Genomic DNA, 11869 nt, shown 5'->3' on the forward strand with positions numbered 1-11869 from the left:
ATTAAAATGAGATTGATATGATTACCTTATCCTCTTCTTTATAGTGGTTTCATTTTCCATTAAGTTGAACAAAATCTTTGACCTGATCCCATGCTTTTGTTTCTCCTTTTCATAAATTTCAAAAATTGCATAAAAAATATAAGCATGTAAGTGTGGCAATTCTTTGCCCTTGCTCTGTTGTTGATAAATAATATCCATTGAGGTTGAAACTCAATAAATCATGTAACCTTGTCCCTCCCCACATCCTTGCAACCTCAAATATTGCCTTTGTGTTCACATTATATCTTTGTCCTACACCTGCGTCAGACCTAACTATGTGTATAGCAACATCTTGTAGAAAGTCCCATAAAGGCAACCTTACCACCAAACTTATCTAATCTATGGACTTCAATTATAGCGTTGCAAAATCTTTTTACATCCTTGCAATTAAGAGACTTTATACTAGCTTCTCTTATTTTCCAAACTCTTACTGAAAGAATAGCAACGTGAGACTTTCCCCACCATGGTTGCTTAGAAATGTCTATTACTTGCTTTTTTGCAGAAAGAGTTACATTGCTAAGCACACTTTTTGTGTCTTCTTCCACAAACGGTGTTCCTATTTTCTCTATTCTTTTCAACCTTCTCTTCTCTATACAACCTCATTCTAAAGTCAACAAGTTAACTATCCCCTTGCAATGGTGGCATGTGAAGTCCTCAAATAGTTGCACAACTTGTGAAATGCATATGCAACTTTTGTGACAAAAACATCCATCTAGATACATGTCAATTCCTTTATAATAGAACATCGCCTTAACATTACACTCTATAAACCAATACTTACCACCACATTGATCATCGAAGAAAGGCTTTATGTTAACATACTTGTTAACTATTTTGACCTCATGGCACCGAATACCCCAACACAACAGAGCTAAAATTTGTAAAATATCTTTCATTTTCTCTAATATGGCTTGAATCAAGAGAGAAAGCACTTGCATTTAGGCTTTTCGTATTTTAATCAAGAGAGAAAGCACTCACACTTAGGCTTCTAGTTTTTGTTGAAACCAAAAAGATGCTAAGATATCTTTGCTTTGAATCATGCTCCTTATCCTTTTGAGGACTCCCTAGCAAGCCTATGAATACTACCTTCTAACTTTCCTCTTTTGTGAGTGACTTAATGTGAGAATTAGACTTTGAGTGCTCATTGAGAACCGTGAACAAATCTGATCTTGGAGGACACAAACGTAGCTATGCATCGTCATAATTAAATCACACCTTTACCAAGCTTTTGACCTTAAAATCATGTATTGAACATGAGAACTTCTTGTAAGCCTTATACATAGGAAAATTTCAAGGACCGATGGTTCCTACGGGTAGAAGGAAAATATATCCATGAAATCCATTTTTTGAAGGCCTTGCAAATTCATAATATGTTAAGGAATCATAAGAACATAGGAAACCATTTAGACCTAGATATAGCACCTATAAAGAAGACAATACTTTCTCTCTCTCTCTCTCTCTCTATATATATATATATATATGATCCCTTGCAAGATCATCATAGAACTAAGTCTAGAATAATACGTGTAATGACAATATATCGATAACAATTTAAAAACCTCATGTTTTTATCTTAACACAATTAATTTAGTATGTGTGTATGATTTACATGTACAAACCATAAACACACACACCCTAATCATACTGGATGGGCATTTTTAAAAAGCGAACACATTCGACCATTTTATCTGAAATTTCAATGACACGGAATGTCTAATACACGACTGAGCGTCAAAGCCTCAATAATAGAATTTAGCAATGATAAGTACAACAACTCAAGAAGTCAAATAAATGACCAAGTGTCAAAGCCCAAACTATCATATTTTATGACAACCTACAATGACACTGAAAGCAAAATAAATGACCAAGAGTCGAAGTCTAAATAATTATTATGTGACATAAGCTACAACAACAACTAGAGCCAAATGAACAACCTAGTATTGAAGCCTAGTTATTATGTAAATTATATGCCCAAGAAATAGCCAAATGAACAACCTAGTGTCGAAGCCTAGTTATTCTGTAAATTATATGCCCAAGAAACAGTGTTGAAAGGCCAATAAACAACCAAATTGTTAAATCTTATTATCCTTCTAAGATTGATGAACAACACATACAAGCGAATGATACGACTCAATGTCGAGATAATTTGGAAACAAGGAGGAGGAGCCCTTATAATGACATTGAAAGTCGAGTATTATGACAAAATGTCGACATGCGGACTTACTTACTTAACAACAGCTAAAATTGAGTAATACGACTCAGTGAGGAGAGATAACTACCATACACAAATGTGTGGTCCAAAAAGTGCATCAATTATTTTACGAAAAAGATCAACGTATTATACCAAAAGGCCAAATACAAAACACTACGTTCATATCCAATAGTCACATAGTATCACTTGAACAAAAAAGCTAGCATATTGACATATTATGCCAAAATACGACACTATGTCAAATGTAACGAAATAAAACCCCAAAAAAAAGAAACTAATCAATCGATTGATAGCAATGTTGAGAGGGAGAATATGCCAAAGGGTGGTAAGTTGACCAGAGAAAGCAAAGCTATCATATCTTCACCTCGATTGTAATTTCAATTTTGGACTGCTAACTATCACAAAGCCAAAAAAAGTTTATCCTCGAGGGCCTGCACAAACATAAGGATGATCAACCTTGAAGACCATGTAATCCACCTTAAATATCACTCCCTGCACATTTTTCCCATGAACAATATGAACAACAATGAAAATCATGCTAATCACACTTTGTCCATGCTAAGCAACATGATAGGAGTAACCCTTTCCAATACATTTCTTCCTAGGGAATTCCTGACTTTCCCAAGTAAAAGGTTAATCTTGCCCACCTCCACTAGCTTGCAACTCAAATTCCCATTGAGAAATGACCAACATGAGAAACAAAATCTTGTCATTATCAGTGAGAACTACTACCTTGCCTCATAGAAACTCAAGAGAAACTCACTACTAGAGGTTATACTGAGAAACAAAGATGTACTTATCCAAAACCGAATTCTTGTTATAACAACCATCAAGTAAATAGTAGCTATTAGTAAGCTACATTTCCAAAACACAAATCTCTCTTTACAAATCTACTTTTTTGTTGATCTATCAAAATCCACTTCGTTATTGAGTGCTTACCTCTATCAGAATCTCATGCTATAGTAGCACAGAAGTCAAGTTTTCTGTCGTAAGCGGATGGGCCCTGTGTTCCAAAGAAGCGAGTGTCTCCTCTAAGAGCTTTGGCAGTTGAGCCATGGGGCTATGCATGGCGTTGTTTGCAATCTCCATTTTTTGGAGTGTGTCATTAATTGTACCAGTCGAGAAAAACTCTCTTCTTCTCCATTCAGGAAGCATGCCTTTAATGACTATAACCAAGCTCCGAGGCGATTGCTGGTCAATCTCTTTCGCATCAGGATTCAATCTACAGCTAAAACAGGTTTGAGTTCAGCTCGTATTTCAAGTGCTCCCCTGGGGTCCTTCTCCTATGCTCTTCAATATGCCTGCTAGTGGTTTGTTCTCACCTTGCTGTTGCGCCACCTCCACTCCTACTCCACGCTTATTGCACTGGCATGTTGCTTGCAAATTTCTCATTGCTTCTTTGTAAAATGCAGGGAGGTTATCGAGCATCCTGTACTCCTACATGTACTTTGCCATTTTCTCCTAAATCTGCCACACAAGAGAAAAACAAAGGAAGCATTTTCTATCCACGCTACTAAACTAAATCAATCGCTCAAGATTCAAACCTAGATCTCTCCACAATGCTAAATACATTCGCTGAGGAGGGGGAACATCTGATAGAGAGGAAGCTACGGTTGGAAAGGTGGAGCTGAGCAAGTGCAATTAATCACCAGCGAACGCTTGCTGGAAACGTAGGATGCAGGGATCCAAACCAGTTGGAGGGGTTGGTGAAGTAATTCTTGGAAGATCAAGGTGGAATTCAGCTGCTACGGGTCGATATGTCCTCACAACTCTCCTCATATTACTCTTCCATAGGCTCATAGCATCGAGATAAACCCTCTAATTCTCTGACTCGCTATCGCAATTCCATAAGATCTTGTTCCACCCAACGACCATCCGAATTTAGCAAAGCTTTCTCCTTCTTTCACGTCCTCCAGCCCTTCTTGTAGCAGTCCTCCCTCATCTGCTGCTATTGCTCAATGTGCTGGAATACATGCATAGAGAGTGCAAGTGAGATTGAGAGTAGTGAGAGTGAGAGTGAGAGTGAGAGAGAGAGAGAGAGAGAGAGAGAGAGAGAGAGAGAGAGAGAGAGAGAGAGGGTGGCACGCTACCTCAAGAGAGCTCTCCAGAATTCAGCTTCCCTCCATCATAAGCTCTTCCTGAAAAATTTCTTTCCAAGTTCCCTCGTCAGCTCCTTCGGGCGCTAACCATCCTACCGGTGAGCTTTCAAATCTCATGGGTTCTTTTCAGCTGCATCACAGACCCTATCAAATTTTTATGGAGCCTCTCGGGGTTTTCAATGCCTCCCCGCTTATTCGCAACACAGTGTCTAAATTGGCAGCCCACCTAGGCTGGTTTCCAGATAGCAAGGTGGAGAGGATCGTTCTGGATGGAAATTCTACAGAAGCTTGAGGCGGAGCACGCGGGTGGCTTGAGTCTAGAGATAGCCAGCAAATAACAGTACCTGCTATCTAGGTTGTGAAGGCATTTTGCAAGAGATTTTTGAGTATGTTCTCCTACCTCCTACTGGGAACTTCAAAACACTTCAGCCTGTGTTGATCTACTAGACTTTCTGTAGCCTTCGTAGTGGTTCCCTGCAAACACACCTTCCCCGCAATCACACCTTCCTGCTGCTCCAATGGATTGCCAAATGTAAGACAGTCTCAGGTTGAGGGCTGCATAAAGACCGTGGCTTGGACATTTTAAGACTTCTACATCGGACACTGAGGATGAGGATTCTCAAAATAGACAAACAATACTCGATATTGGTTTCTGCTTACATCAGTAGAAATGGATACTATTGTACTTTATTTATTGGAAACTGCCTTACCAAATTTATTAGATCTAGAAAGTTAAGATTTGAAGTATTTAGGCCTCAGAAAATTGGGGTGCTTCATGGCAGGCGTACGGCCTGCAACAGATCCCCATGAAAAGCGTGATGACTCAATAGGATGTATGGGGCTATACGATGCTGAAGAAGGGTCTGGCAGAAGCACAATATGGCAGGGGTTACTAGCAGCTTGGTCAACCAGGTGTAGGGCTGGTAGGGCTGATTCCAACCAACCTACCATGCCTAGAAATGGCAGGGCAAAAGGGGGTTGGACCTTGCATATATAGGAGGGCATTAGGCCTTGAAGTGAGGGCCAAAGCCCTAGTTTTGTGGGCCAGTGGCCCTGGTTAAGTGAGGCCTTTTAGGGCAATTTTATAGTAGCCTGGTCGGCCTGTTTGGATCGGTCAGATTCAGGCTGTTGGTCGGTTTTTTGGGGCAGGCCTTGTGCCCTATAAAAGGAGGTCCTCCAACACTCATTCAACATCCAACTATCAAGCAAGTTCAGGAGCACACAGGAGCAGCCAGAAGCCACTCCCTTGGGCCTCACACAAGGGGTGAAGGAGAGTGGAAGGTGTGCTACAGACTAAGTTCCCTAGAGGCTGGTCGGCTGTCTTCTAGGGCAGCAAGTTGTTGTGATCATCATATTCTCTAGAGTAGTCCTCTAATAGTAGACAGGAGCAGCAAGAAGGCAAGTGTTGGGCCTATCCACAGGAGGTGAAGGTGACCCTGAAGGAGTTGCTAACTGAGCTTGAGTGGCAGCCCAAGTGGCAGCCCACCTAGGCTAGTTTCCAGACAGCAAGGTGGAGAGGATCATTCTGGATGGAAAGTCTATAGAAGCTCGAGGTGGAGCACATGGGCGGCTTGAGTCTAGAGATAGCCAGCAAATGACAGAAGTACCTTGTGGTAAGATTAGAGGACCACACCATTGGTGGGACTCTGAATCTATCTCTTTTGTATTGTGTCCATAATTTTGGACGGAAATATATTATTTTGGTCGTTTCTCTATCTGGCTAGTTCATTGTCTATTAATGAGTCTGTACATATATTTTATGCACATAAATGTCTCCAAGGTATCTAATGGACGCAGATTTTATCACAACGATAGCTATAGACTGCTGCTGCACCAACCAAAACAACCAAAAGTGATGTGCACAAACAGCTCCCACCAACATCCTCCTTTCCTATTTGCAATAGCTCCCAGCAACTATTCGCAAAGCAGTTGCCTCTACTAGTACTATACTTTCGTGCATGAAATGCTCTTATCACTGATTTACAATAGTTGCAGCACCCAACAATAGCCAAAGGACATCACGAATAGAAATTCTTCACCAGTAAAACGTTCATACAATCTCAAAATCCAAAACCTGGACTGGGTATCTGTTTACTCTAACCAGAGAACAAAATTCATAGCGTGAGAATCATTGAAAGCTACAACATGCTTACAGGGGCCAGAAGGAACATGCATGAGCTCTACTCCTGTTGTGAAATCATAGCACATACAAGCTCAAATTTCGCATCCTTAACTCTGCAAAAACCAAAACGAAATTACAACAACAAGAGAAGAAGTTGTACTTGAGCCCGCAAAAGATTTTAGATCTTGATCTCTAATCCCTGACTTAAGACTTAGGGAATCGAAGGCAAGGGGGTTTGGAGCTGAGGGCTAGAGGGAGAAGTCTCCTGGAGTCAGCCTCTAGGAGAAAGAGGATTAGATTAGGTTTCATATAATTGGTGGAGAATAATCACCCCCCCATCTAATCCATCCAAGCTCCTCCTTAACCCAATTTTAGCTGGGGTCTATACCCTTCTTGAACCAATGCACTTTGACTCAACCACCTTGGTCCTCGATGCCATTGACTACGTCCAGTTTCTAGTTGCTTCATGTTTAAAATCTTTGTGGAAGCTAGTCTCCCATATGGCCCAACCGACATAGAAAGTTGATGTCAATTGCACATCTAAGAAGGCCTCCAAATTGCTTATGACTATGGGGGTTCTATGTTGGTTGAAGCTTGTGGAGTACATCGCTAATGACTTGAAGGGACCAAATGCAAGAGCTTAAGCTATTCTTTTTTGAGCAATAGGTGAGTTCTATCCTTGGCATGACACTTGGGGGGAAGACTTACTTTATTGTGGACTACATGAGATCGTGCTTTTGTGGATGGACGTGATGTTGGAACCTAAAATTAACAAACTAATAAATTTAAAAAAAAAAGAACTAGATGAAAAATCTCATCAAAGAGCCAGTAAAGATAGATGAGCAAACTATCCAAAACAAGCATTTGAGATCAGAGAAGAAAGAAATGAAGGAAGAAATAAAAAAGTATCATTCTTCACACCTAAGATACACACTCTCCAGAGAACTTTCATGATGGCATGCCTTTGTGCACATTTTTTTTGCATAGCATATTCAAGCCATGAGACATTTTTTAGTCAAGCAACAAGATTTATTTTAAAGGAGGTAACCTTTCAAATTTGCTTTCTTAAAAATCCCATTAACTTTGAAACCACTCCCAGGAAAGCGATCATGTAACAAAAAAATATACGAGTCTAAGAATATAGAATGAATTGCTAATGGAACTTCAAATAGAAAAAGTAAGAGACCAAGCCCAATAGTACAAATGGATTCCAAGAAGATCAAAAAACAAAGTCCAATGATGTGCATCGAGATTAGAGATCAATGTAATTAAAAAATCATATCATACAGGCTCCATCAAGGTGCAAAGGCCAAAGAGAGAAACAAAGAGAAAGGCATCTAGAATTCAAGAAAATGCATGCCTACTCATTGCAAAACAAAAATGCCAACAATAGCATTCCAAAATGTCCCATGACATAATCTACATAAATGTTCATGTTGCATGTTGGGAGCTTCCAGACCTTTTTAAATATAAAACAGATGATAAGCCCCCTGTTTCAAGATCTCCATCTCTTTTCTATGTTCAACAACTCGAAGAAACACTTTTGATTAGGAATAGTTCTAATAATATGGATATGATCATTTGATAAGTGCCATTGCCATCATCTTCTCTACTCTTGCTCTATTGGACTCATCGTTCCATAGGTGCGACAATCATCTTCTTCCAACGCATTGCATATGCATCCAACATTTTTTAAGGATAGGAAGGATGGATTGACATCGAGTCCCCTTTTCAAGTTCTCCATTTCCACTTGACCAATGTATTTAGAAGAGTGGCCCTAACGATAAACTTTCTTATCTAAATCTCCAAGAATAACATATTCCTCCAAGGCTATTATTGCTATTGTTGCATCCAGAGTTGATGTAAAGAACATATTCTCTGACTCCACCAATGCTGCTCTTTATTCTTCACGATCTGCCTTAACAATTCATGTTCAAATATTTGCATAGTAGATCCTTACACATAGCATTCGTGTGCCTATTCAAATCAAGGAATGGAAGAGCGTGAGGGCTGCGACATGCTCATGCAAAGATGTTTGAAACAAAGGATGAAGTTAAAAAGATGAGAAAAGGTTTCCATTTTAGGTTTGCCTTTACGTTTTATGGCTCTATTAGAAGCCTATTAGAAACTTCACAAATATACGATTGATCTCATCAACTTATTGGGTTGTGGAGTAGATTGATTGCATAACATAGTGTTCAACTATTATCAGATGCATGCAAGGCCAACACGCTTAGAATGCAGGCGTAACAAGAGCAAATTATCTACCAGAAATGCATTGAGCTTGAAGAGAGATTGAGGCTAAAATACACCATCCTTTAGGTTTACCTCAGTGGCATCAAGACCCCAGAAGGCTTCAAGTCTTCCACATTGAATAAGGAACGTAGGTAATGAATTTGGCAGCCGTGATCTTTGTACCATTGGAAAAACCATCATAGGAAGTAGAAATTTTGGATTCCTAGAAATTCCACAGTTGTTAAGCATTACGGATTGAGGTGTAGACCTATGGGTGCATGCAAGACATAGGGATTTGGACACAATTAGAAGGCATGTGATGTTGCAGAGAAATTGTGGGTTGTTGCAAGGCACACCATTTTTGTAATGGTCGCATGGAGGTAATGCATTCAATCAAGAACTTGGTTGTTTAGAGTTGCACAAATTCCTTGATGTCGTTGCTTGACTAAAATGCATTGTGTTTCCAATCACGAGTAAAATTCTTAAATTATTCAATAGATATTCTCAATAAATCCTAAGAAGTAAAGAGGTTTGACCTTGTTAATTTTTCCTTACTTCAAGAAATATTCCTTGCAATTGCAAAGAAGTTCATTCATTTTCATCTTGGATGATTGGAATTCAAAATAGCTACCCATAAAAGCTAACTAACTCGAAGTTATAAGTGAGAGAAAAACATTCGTCTTTAAACTTGGTGTGAAGACATGACAAAAAATATGCCAATCCCAACTATTTGCATGTTGTCACTATATGCCATCTCTATCGTTTAGGTATTAACTCTCAGTACCCAATAAATATATTATAATTTTGAGATATCATAAAAGAAGCCCCGCTATTGAGAAGATTTTAAAATGTATTAATTAGCATAAAGGCGAGGAGAGAAGGGGTGGGAAAGGTATGGGGTGTAAAGAGGTGAATAAGAAATAAAAAAAGAACCTTTTATAATATATCTTTCACAACATCTTCATGTAGTCTAATGGAAAAACCGTGTGAGTGGGTAAGGGATATTGGAAGTTCAAATCCCCCCTTTGCATGAAGCTATCCCCTTAACCTTATTTTAATTCGGGTGTATCCATCAATTGAATTCCTTGCATTGAAAAATAAAGGCCCACAACAACACAAAGCAACTATAGATGCGCTTGGTAGACGCGTAAAATAGTAGGCGCGTCTATAGGCGTTGCTTTAGTAGAGAAATTACGAGCGCGTCTAAATGCGCATCTAAAAGCTCGTCTATTTGCACGTGAATCACCGTGTCTACGTGCGCATCTGACCTGAGAAAATACGGGCTCGTCTAACATCCCGTTTATTAGCACGTCTATTTGCACGTGTATTTGCGCGTTTATTTGCGCGTTTACACTGAGAATCAGACGCGCATTTAGACGCGTAAATAGACGCAAACCAGAGAATACAGAAAGTGAGATTTTGGTGTACATCATTGCTTTCCAAACATTGCCCATGATTACCAAAGCACATAATTTTTTGCAAGCCCACATATACAAGAATTAAGTGAGATGAGGAGAATGAGACAATATGTAAAATAGTTTTGCCAATGTCAATTATGGGGCTACGGTTCAATCTCATCCTCAATGAGATCAACCCTTGCCAAACTATCTACTTCAAAATCCAAACAAGTGTTTAGATCTACAAATACATTCAACCCACTACCCTCACGGGTAATTGCCTCAATATCTATATCTCCTATCTCATGATCATCCTCCTCTCTTGTATCACGATCATCATCATGTCCATGGCCATGATCATCCTCCATATGCTCCATATTAGTAAATGTACTATACATCACTTTGGAACGTGGCATAATAGGTATGACATGCCACCATCTATTATTATCCACCATTGGTTGATAGACAACCTAATTCAAACACAAATACAATCATGTTACTTTTCTTGCATCAAATATTTAAAAGCGAGTATTTTTATATGTGTGCACAGTACTTGTTCACATTGTTGCGGTAGTACTAGTGTGTCCTTCCTACTTTGCCAAAACTTTGTGGAGTCAATAGTTACAAAGCCACTTGCATGGCGTTTGATTATTGCATTAGGGCCTCTTTCCACCATGTCCTTAAACCACTTTACATCCAAAACATACACAAAGAAGCATCGAAAGTCAAGCATAATGATATCTTGGATTATGCCACAATAATCATCCATGGCTCCATTGGATCCCTCAAAGCTAGCAATGACGCCGCAATCTTGTGTGTTTCTCTTATCATCAATCCATTGTGTTCGAAAATGCTTGCCCTCACACCATATAGCATTGAACATAGTGCACTACACCAAGAAAAAATCAATTAAATAAGCAATCTAAATTATAAAAAGCTCCTAACTTATGCATAACATTCTATATACCAACCTTGCTCATGCATCCCCTAGCATACTCCCATTCTTCCATTGTGATATGCATCCCCTCGTCTTTCTCTGCTTTCTCCATTTCATTAAGTAGCTAATCCGCATGAATATCCTTTGGAAGTGCTCTTAGATGCTGAGGGTATGATGCTGAGGGTATGGCACACGAGATCCGTGGTGTGTACGAAAGAGGGCCCTTTCTTCTTGTCTTCTTGCCTTTGCATCCTCGTATCTTGTCACCCATCTTTTCATCACATCACTATTAAGCACGCAAAAGAGGTTGATACTATTATGCAACTCCGTGTCTATTACTTTGCTGTGTCCTTTTCCTTGAGGCACAATAGAGGTCATCCTTAGGTCTTCATCAACTCTCCATAGTCATGGGAGAGAGCTATCCACATCAACAAGAAACTCAGAAATATATACAAGTGACTCTTGTACCAACCAACCCTCAGTCATGCTACCTTCGGGTCTTGCATTTTGTCTCACGAAGCCCTTCAAGGTCTTCATGAAGCGCTCGAGGAAGAACAACCATCGTGCATGTATAGTACTGCATATAGCAATCTCATCCACCAAATGCACTATGAGATGTAGTTGGCTTGTGAGAATAGAACGTGGAAATGTCTCCTCCACTAAACAAACCGCCTCCACTGACATAACTCGAGCATTCTCAAGCGTGTTGGGATCTATTTGCTTTGAGCTCACATACCTCACAAGCTCGCCCATCTTGTAAATGCAATCTTTCATGTCCTTCGATGCACTACGTGAAATGCTAGTAGGTAGCATGAACTGAACCCGCGA

The 11869-nt window shown here is 39.6% G+C and overlaps 1 long non-coding RNA gene across 1 annotated transcript; it reads right to left on the reverse strand.

Annotated features, from left to right (window-relative positions):
* Positions 1–4136: 4136 nt before the first annotated feature.
* Positions 4137–6588, reverse strand: LOC147893664 (uncharacterized). Its single transcript, XR_015542218.1, has 3 exons — positions 6504–6588; positions 4342–4389; positions 4137–4214 (listed from the first exon to the last, which is right to left on the reverse strand). It is a non-coding gene; the product is annotated as an uncharacterized LOC147893664 (long non-coding RNA).
* Positions 6589–11869: the final 5281 nt, after the last annotated feature.

This window comes from Dipteris shenzhenensis, chromosome 15 (assembly GCF_047967505.1).
Source record: "Dipteris shenzhenensis isolate YYH24624 ecotype China chromosome 15, Dip_SZ_1.0, whole genome shotgun sequence".
Taxonomy (NCBI): Eukaryota; Viridiplantae; Streptophyta; class Polypodiopsida; order Gleicheniales; family Dipteridaceae; genus Dipteris; species Dipteris shenzhenensis.